Here is a 9,659-nt window from a genome sequence, read left to right as displayed (position 1 = left end):
AAACAAAGAATGCAAGGCATTGGGCTACTTTCTTAGGTGACACAATTGAAGAACTAGACAAATAAGTTACACACTCTGGTACAGTAGGTGGCTGTATGCACATTAAAGTTGTTTGCGATCCGCCACTAAACCCAGCGAAGAAGAAGAAGACGACGACGGGCTATACTTCCGTTCCGTTTGAAACAGAAACGATTGAGAAAGACCAACACGCCAGTCTTTGTCCCCGCGACAACACAGATCCTGTAAGAATCTCAATTTCAATGTATACATAGCAAGCTATGTATTTTGGTATCGTCCCCGATAAAACACCAACGTTATGTGCAAGCTACCCTTTTGTAATGATTATCTATATGCAGATGCTCTCTTTCCAATGTTAGCTAACTAGCTAGCCAGCTAACGTGATTAGCCTTTTTCTGTACATCATGGCTAGCTAAGTAGCCTACGTAAAATAACTCTGTCGCAATTATTGTTATAACTTTCGCTTTTGTGTAATTGTAGCTTAAATTATAATGTTGGCTTGGCAACTTGAGAATATTTCAGTTGTGTACACTATAACTTTTGTGAAGTGTTGTCATGGGCCATTGTTTCCTAATTACGGGCAATGGTGGAGTCTTCTCGAGTCTAGCAGACTCGCGCGAGCTCCTGCACGTTCGTACTATTTCATCGCTTGGAATAAAATGTGATAATTAGCTTACTCATTGATTTCACATTAACCAACGACACCGTTAGTATGTGTTCGTTTTTAGGCATTCATTTTTCCGAAGTTAACGTTAACAGAATACTAGAAGCCCCAACAACGGAGCTAGGCTAGCTAGCAGGATTTGTTATAGCAGCCATCTTGGCTTTTTTGGTTACAGCAGCCATCTTGGTGGTTTTGGGATGTGATTTCATGTCACTCTTAACTGTTGAAATGGTTGCTCATGCTGTCAAACGGGTAAAGAATTGTGTACTACGTTTTCACTCACATACAAATCCAAATTTTGCATAATAGGTACTCATGATGTGGACTACTATATATAGTGTATATAGTGACACTATAGTGTATATAGTGTCTTGCAAAATCTATTTAATTACTGAGGGTGAAGGGTGGTAGACATGTTGCCCTGTTCCTCTAAACGTGTCAGAAATCATGTGGTCCTGTGGAGTGTTCATGTCAGCCAACGAGAGGGTCACCCACCCACTCTCTCTCTCTCTCCCTCTCTCCCCTCCCATGCTCTCAGTTGCCAACCTCCCAGTTCTTGTTTGAACTGAGCAAGAAGCAGGTGAGCGGGACAGGAAGAGGCGCTAAGACGGGGACAGGCGTGGCCAGGGGCAGTCCTGGGACAGCACCACAGGCTCTGTGAGTCTTGTTCAGTTAAATGCCCTCATGAATATTAACAGAAGAGCACCATATACATATGCACACATACACTCTAACATGTCGCTCTCTCCTCAGCTCAGCCCAATGGTCTCTGATGGTTCTGTCTGGCCAGCCCTTAGGTGGAGAAACACCTGATCATCAATATAGGCAGGCACACGTAAGTACAAATGCACATACGTTTCCATAGACGGGATAAACAAATGGGAATATTGATATTGAGTTAATGTTAGCGGTAGACATGTGAGATTCATAAGACACATCACTGACGCCAGTGACGCCACAATATCAGGGAAATTGAGCAATTGCTTCCCTGTAGTGCAAACTTGCAAGATTCGCTCAGTTATTAACCCTTCTTGCCTTTTTTGTTGTTGGTTTTCTCTCTCCTCCTTCCTCTCTGTGCAGTTCTCCTGTGTGCTGAGCCGCTATCCCATGTATTGCCACTGCTGACAGGGTAGAGCTCAGCCACATGCAGAAGTGAGTGATGAAGAGAGGGAAGAGGAAGATCATTTTCCCGTTTTTCTTTTCCTCCAGTTTTAGGAACCGTCTCAAGAATGTGTTCCCCACTTTTATGCCTTTAAATCAGGGTTAGAGTATTCCAGGTGTGTGGCCATGGCCATGAACACCAGTAGAGGAGGGAACCAAGTTGTGACGGTTCGGTGTGGGACCCAGGCGCAACAGGAATGGAGGAGGCAAGGAACGGTTAAAGCCCGGTTAAAGCCCGATTTAATAAGGTAACACAAAGGGGGAGCCACAAAAAGGGATTGCCACAAAAATATAATGGGAGGAAAAAAATAGGAGGCACCAAACTGCCACTAAATAATAAAATGTTCTTGGCTCAAGGGAGCTGGAGGGATACGGAGGTGGAGCAGGGTGAGGGCTCTGCTGGCTGGTACAACTCAGCAGAGGGGGTCCGGGATACTGGAGAGACGAGGAGGAGAGGCAGGGTGAGTGACAGTAATCACGAGCAGGGAAAAAAATAAGTTAGCTGGGTAGGCACTGCAACTGAGTAAAGTCCAAACAGGCAAAGAGAAAAGCACTACAAAATACTGGTAAGTAAAAACGTAGGCTAGAGGCTATACTTTACCACATGTGGGTTATGGTAAGATCTGGCGATGAATGGAGAGTAGACCAGGATCTTGTAGGGGTTGAAGGTGATTGCAGAACGAGGGACAGGTGTGGTGATGATGAATTGGGAACCGGTGAGCAGAGCAGCGCCCGCGTCACCGTCGTACAACCAGACAGAGAACAAGGAGTTTGAGAACGGTAGGCTCATCTAATGTGCGAGATGAGCTACAGCAATGGGTCAATGAGTGGTATTACTGCGCCCCTATGGGCAGGCGAGCGGTGGTGCGGAATGACGTGAAGCACCTGTTAGAATACCGCGGGTCAAGTTACATTCTTATGTTCCCACATCTGTATCTCCCTGCAGAAGGCCCTCCAGACCTGGGAGGTGCATTGAGGCCCACGGTCTGAGACAATGTCCCTGGGGAGACCGTGGAGCCGGTAGACGTGCTGGACGAGGAGCTCGGCTGTCTCCGCAGAGGACGGGAGCTTGGGGAGCGCCACCAGGTGGACCGCCTTGGAGAACCGGTCCACCACGGTGAGGATGACCGTGTTGCCCCTGGAGGGGGGAAGACCGGTGATAAAGTCCAGGGCGATGTGGGACCAGGGACGGCTGGGGACCGGGAGAGGACGCAGGAGGCCAGCCGGGGGCTGGTGGGACGCCTTGCTGCGGGAGCAGACGGGACAGGCGACAACAAACTCCCGGACGTCGGACCTCATGGAAGGCCACCAGAACCGTCGGCTCAGGAAGGAGAGGGTGCGGTGAACCCCATGATGACACGCAAACCGGCTGGCATGCACCCGGGACCGGACCGAGTCAGGCACGAAGAGCCGGCGAGGAGGGACGTTGGCCGGACTGGGTTGGGCGCGTTGGGCCTGCCTCACCACTGCCTCGATGTTTATCGTGACCACCCCTATGACACGTGAGGCCGGCAGGATGGTCTCAGGCTCCGCGGGGGGCGCCTCGGGCGCATGGAGGCAGGACAGCGCGTCGGCCTTGGCGTTGCGGGAGCCGGGCCGGAAGGTGAGGGTGAAATCGAACCTTCCAAGGAACTGTGACCACCGCGCCTGGCGGGAGTTGAGGCGCTTGGCTGCACGGATGAAGGTCAGGTTCTTGTGGTCTGACCAGACGAGGGTGGTGTGTTCCGCGCCCTCAAGCCAGTGGTGCCACTCCTCCAAGGCCCCCACCACCGCCAACAACTCCCTGTTCCCGATGTCATCATTGACTTCTGCTGGGGTGAACCGGCGGGAGAGGAAGGCACAGGGGTGCAACTTCTGGTCCTCCACCGACCGCTGGGACAGAACAGCACCGATGCCTGTGTCCGATGCGTCCACCTCAACCACGAACTGCCTGGAGGGGTCAGGATGGAGAAGGACCGGAGCGGTGGTGAAGCGCTCCTTGAGCGCGGAGAAGGCGGCGCTGGCAGCCGGTGTCCAGACTAACGGACGCAGGGATGAGGTGAGGTGGGTGAGGGGAGCTGCTACCCGGCTGTAGTCCCGTATGAAACGGCGGTAAAAGTTAGCGAAGCCAAGGAAGCTCTGTAGTTGCCTCCGGGTAGTGGGTTGAGGCCATTCGACCACGGTCTTGATTTTGCGGGGGTCGGGTCGCGTCAGGCCTCCCTCCACAATGAGCCCCAGGAACTCCACTGATGAGGAGTGAAAGGTGCACTTCTCCGCCTTGATGTAAAGGCGGTTCTCCCGGAGACGCTGGATGACCATGCGGACGTGTTGGACGTGCTCCTCAGCGCTCCTGGAGAACACCAGGATGTCGTCCAGGTAGAGAACCACAAAAACGTCCAGCATGTCCCTGAGCACGTCATTCATGAGCGCCTGGAAGACGGCGGGGGCGTTGGTGAGGCCGAAGGGCATGACGAGGTACTCGTAGTGGCCACGGGATGACTTGAAGGCGGTCTTCCATTCGTCCCCCTCACGGATACGCACCAGGTGATAAGCGTTCCTGAGGTCCAACTTGGTGAAGATGGTGGCACTGATGAGGGGCTCAAAGTTGGAGCTCATGAGGGGGAGTGGATATTTGTTCTTCACTGTACTGTTGTTGAGCAGCCTGTAGTCGATGCATGGCCTCAGATCTCCTCCCTTCTTCTTGACGAAGAAGAACCCCACTGCCACCTGGGATCGAGATGGTCGGATGAGACCCTTGGCCAAGCACTCAGAGATGTAGGTGTCCATGGCAGCTTTCTCCAGGAGGGAGAGGTTGTAGAGACGACTGGCTGGGAGAGGGGCGCCAGGGTGGAGCTCGATGGCGCAGTCGTAGGGCCGATGAGGGGGGAGTGTGCGGGCGCGCTCCTTACAGAAGGCCTCTCCGAGGTCGTGGTACACCGAAGGGACCGTGGAGAGGTCAGGAGGAGCAGGACGGGGCCGGTCAACCCGAGTCGAGGTCTGAGCAGCTCGGAGGCAGCGGGCGTGGCAGGTGGTGCTCCAGCTGAGGATGCGCCCAGAGCTCCAGCAGACATGAGGGGTGTGGAGTTCCAGCCAGGGCCTCCCTAGGATGAACGGAGCATCGGGAGAGTGGATGACGAAGGGGCGGACGTTCTCCACGTGGTTTCCTGAGACTGTGAGGGTGAGGGGCAGGGTCCGGTGCGTAATGGGGCCCATGGGATGGCCATCTAGAGCGAAAGCGATCGCCGCTTTGTGGGCGAACTGGACGTCCACGAAGTTCTCGTCGGAACTGGAGTCGATGAGGGCAGGAACGGAGAGCGTGTGCCCCTGCCAGGCGAGGGTGACAGTGAACCTGGCGGCACGGGTCAGGGATTGGGGATGGATGAGTCGGCTCACTCGGTACCCCCTGGCGAGTGAGCCTACTCTTTTTCCGCCCTGGGAGGTGCAGAGGGACAGGAGTCGACGGCGTGCGCTGGGCTGGCGCAGTACATGCATAGTCCGTTCGGTCTCCGGTGCTCACGCTCTGCAGGGGTCAGTCGGGTCCGGCCCAGTTGCATGGGTTCCTCTCCAGCGGTGTTTGGGGGGGCGAGGGAGGCCGGGGCAGGCCGAGAGAGACCGGTAGAGGGAGGTGGAGACGGTCTGGGTGTGCTGTGGTGTTGGTGCGCCCGCTCGCGCCTGCGTTCCCGGTGGCGCTCGTCTATGGCTATGGAGAGGGAGACGAGTTGGTTCAGGGTCGCTGGTCTGTCTCCTCCAGCCAGGCCGTCCTTCATGGCGTCCCCCAGGCCCCGTCGGAAGGCGCTGTACAGTGCAGACTCGTTCCAGGAGCAACGGGCAGCGAGGATGCGGAACTCCGTGGCGTAGTCCGCTACTGAGCTGGAACCCTGGGTAAGGGCGGAGAGAGCAGCGTTCGCGTCCTGTCCGTGGACGTCGTGGTCAAACACAGTCCTGAATTCTGCCACGAAGGCTGTGTAGTCCTGCATGTAGGCAGGACCCAGCGGCGAGCCCGTCCCGTGGTTAGGTTAGCGATGTAGGCTATGCGAGCTGACGCAGTGGAGTACATGCTTGGCTGGAGATCAAACACATACTCACACTGCATGAGGAACTCCCGGCAAAGGGTGAATGTCCCGTCGTAGGGGGCCGGGGAGGCGAGATGGGGCTCCCGGTTTGGTGGAGCGGCAGGAGCGGGGGCTACGGGTGGTGCAGGGGCTTGCTGGGGAGGGGCGGGGTTCAGGAACGGAGCCAGGCGGGCACTGAGCGCGGTGACCTGGTCGGACAGGGTGCTGACCAGAGTAGCGAGTCCCCTCAGTTGCTCGCCCTGGGCTTGCTGTTGGGCGGATACCTGCTGCAGTTGCTCAGCTTGGGTCTGTTGGAGGGCGGAGACCTGCCGGAGGTGCTCGGCCTGGGACTGCTGGTGGGTGGAGACTCCCTGGAGCTCCTGGCGCACGGTTGTGACCACGTCGGAAGCCTGCGAGAGCATACGGGAGTGTTCTGCCAGGAGCCTACCCTGGGCTTGGAGTGGTCCGGGAGGTGCAGGTCTCTCCTCCATGTTGGCTGGGTCCAAACTGGCCAGATCTTACTGTGACGGTTCGGTGTGGGACCCAGGCGCAACAGGAATGGAGGAGGCAAGGAACGGTTAAAGAGGGGCGATTTAATAAGGTAACACAAAGGGGGAGCCACAAAAAGGGATTGCCACAAAAATATAATGGGAGGAAAAAAATAGGAGCCACCAAACTGCCACTAAATAATAAAATGTTCTTGGCTCAAGGGAGCCGGAGGGATACGGAGGTGGAGCAGGGTGAGGGCTCTGCTGGCTGGTACAACTCAGCAGAGGGGGTCCGGGATACTGGAGAGACGAGGAGGAGAGGCAGGGTGAGTGATAGTAATCACGAGCAGGGAAAAAAATAAGTTAGCTGGGTAGGCACTGCAACTGAGTAAAGTCCAAACAGGCAAAGAGAAAAGCACTACAAAATACTGGTAAGTTAAAACGTAGGCTAGAGGCTATACTTTACCACATGTGGGTTATGGTAAGATCTGGCGATGAATGGAGAGTAGACCAGGATCTTGTAGGGGTTGAAGGTGATTGCAGAACGAGGGACAGGTGTGGTGATGATGAATTGGGAACCGGTGAGCAGAGCCGCGCCCACGTCACCGTCGGAGACGAGCGCGCCATTCTTGATGTTGCGCACGAGCCGATGTGCTGGGCACGTCGGGATCCGATTCGCTGTCACCGGAGTGGGAGGAGACTGCCGAGTCCGCAGAGCTGGCAGGAGACGGGGAACGCCCGGTAGTGAGGGGAAACTCCGGAGAGCCAGAGCGTCGAATGTCTGGCCCGAGGCGACGTGCAGTAGAGCGCGTAGGACGCCCCGAGCGCGCAGCGGGCCCAGAGGGGAGAGAGGGAGACGGTTGTGGAGGCGAGGGCATGCGAGCCGTAACACAAGTGTCTCATTCTCTCTCCACAGTTGTGTGGTTGTTACCCCCCACTAGCTACATATTCATTCAATCTTTATTTAACCTCGTGAATCAATTGAGGGTAAGCTCTCATTTACAATGGCGTATAATCACTCTATATTTGAACTTGTACTACAGGTGAGAGAATCCTTTTTAATGGTCTCTCTCATTCGCTCTCCTAGCTGTGATGTTAGAGTTGTGCAAGACTTGGGTGTTCTCCTGCTCTGAGTGCCCATTCTCCTACACCTCCCAGATCTACCTCCACAAGCACATCAAGAGGAGCCATGACAACCTCTGTCTCTGCTGAGGAACACACAGAGCATTATGAAGTAGCCAGTGCCTTGGCGAAGGTGTTTGAGCAGCAGTCGTCAATGGATTAACTCGCAAGACACAAGGAAGAGACAGCGCTACACGCGATATGACTCCAGTGACGAAGGTAATATAATAAAGTGCATTCAACAGTCCCAAAAGAGTACTACTTGAGTTGACTAATCTGAGCTAATTTACCTCTACTATATGTTCCAGTGCCCAGGCAGCCGGCCGGCAGAACTCAGACCAGACCAGCTATGCCAGGTGCCAGAGCCGGAAGGCCTGCTCTGCCAGTTATCAATGCAGGTATCCATGCATGTTTGTGTTGGTGAAATGGCTATGCATATTTGCACACTGACAGTTAACTCAGGACTTTTTGAAGACTAATTAACTAATCTCACTAATTTACTCATCTCACTTTACTCAGCAGTAGATGTTCATCACCCAGGCCCTTAGAGCTAAGGCGCAGTGAGCGATGGCCCTGTGAGCCAGGCCCTTCAGCCCGTCTGAACTCCAGGCACAAGCAGCATCCATCGGAGATTAGCACCCCGGCCAGACCAGGTAAGGGTCTGACATGTCTCATGTCGAGTTGATTCTTCCCCTTATGCCAGAAGCCGTACGCCGCCAGCACCATAGTTTCCTGCTCATCCCTTTATCCTCTGGTTTTCAGGTAGTTCTCTGATGCCATCGCCTGTGAGACCAACAGCTCCAGCAGTGTTGCCCTCCAGTTCTGTGATGTCAACGCCTGTGAGACCAACAGCTCCATCAGTGTTGCCATCAAGCTCTGCAGATGCTGGTATGCTGAATTTTGTGAACTACTTCATGCTGCATGTAGGGATATACTTTGAGTTGAATATCCATTATGGGACCGTACAACTTACTTATAGCCGCATCTGTGTTTAATATCCAGACTTCCAGAGGATGATGTGTCAGCAGTTCTCCAGCGTCATGCAGAGTCTGAGGGAGATGGCACAGACAATGATGAGGCTGGAGCAGAGGCTGGAGCAGAGACTGTCCGGCGAGTCTGCAGACAGCTATCGGGGAGCAGTACTGGATGACCTGCACCCTGCTAAAACGGAGAGGAGCTGCTGGTCTTGGAGGAGCAGCTGAAGGACAAGGAGCATCAAAGGAAGATGGTGAGTAACTTCAGGGCAGAACTTTGTTCCTTATTTTTGCAGGGAAGTGTTAAGGAAATGTAAAAGTAAATGATTGTGTTTATGTTTTGCAGACACGATATCTGAGTTCCATTGGCGGCAAAGCCAGATGTGGTCCGGCGGGTGCTGTCAGCCATTGCCATACACAGAGTGTGGTGTGTCTACAGCGTCCATGGGAAGAGGGGGAAGAAGCCTCTGAAGAATATGAACCTCTACAATGTCATATTACGTAAGGGATTGTTCATATTTTCGCAAAATAATACATTGTCTTTGCTTCATGCCATGTGCATTGAAACCATTCCCTTTTGGTTAAAAGGTGCAGTTATGGCCTGTAAGCCATCTGTGACGGAGGTGTCTGCCCAGCTGCAGGAGACGCTGAAACATGCCCCTACTCGATGCAAAAAGGTATGTGATGTCAGGCAGTTAATTTTCTCGTATCCAGTGACATGGCACGCTTCCAATGAACGTATGCGACTTGCTTTTACAGCCATTTCATTATATCGTTAGGCATCTGCTTTAGCCCAGCTGACCTCCCCAGCCCAGCCCCTGACCGCAGCTCCAGCCCTGACCACAGTGGAGTATTCAGATGAGGATGACCTCTTCTGCCCAGACCCTCGATTCAGATGTGGGTGACCTCCAGCCCAGCCCGTCTCCCTAAACCTGCCTTTCCAGCCTGCCAGGATGGATGCCTTTTTTGTAAATAGATTTTGTAAATTTTAACCTTTTTTTTGTGGGATACAACGGTCTGTTCCCCGTCTGCCTGCCACAGAATGCGCACTTTGTTTCATTTTTGTTTTTAGAACTTTTGCAATTGTCAGATAATGGGTTGCTAGCCAGAGCTTGTACATACTTTTTTTTTGCTTTTCTGGCTATGCGTAATGTGACAGACCGTAAACCTCATCCTTGTAAATATGTATACTTTTAATTAG

The sequence above is a fragment of the Borostomias antarcticus genome, assembly GCF_949987555.1.
Source record: "Borostomias antarcticus genome assembly, chromosome: 7".
In the NCBI taxonomy this organism is placed as follows: domain Eukaryota; kingdom Metazoa; phylum Chordata; class Actinopteri; order Stomiiformes; family Stomiidae; genus Borostomias; species Borostomias antarcticus.
Note: the sequence above shows the minus strand (reverse complement) of the source record.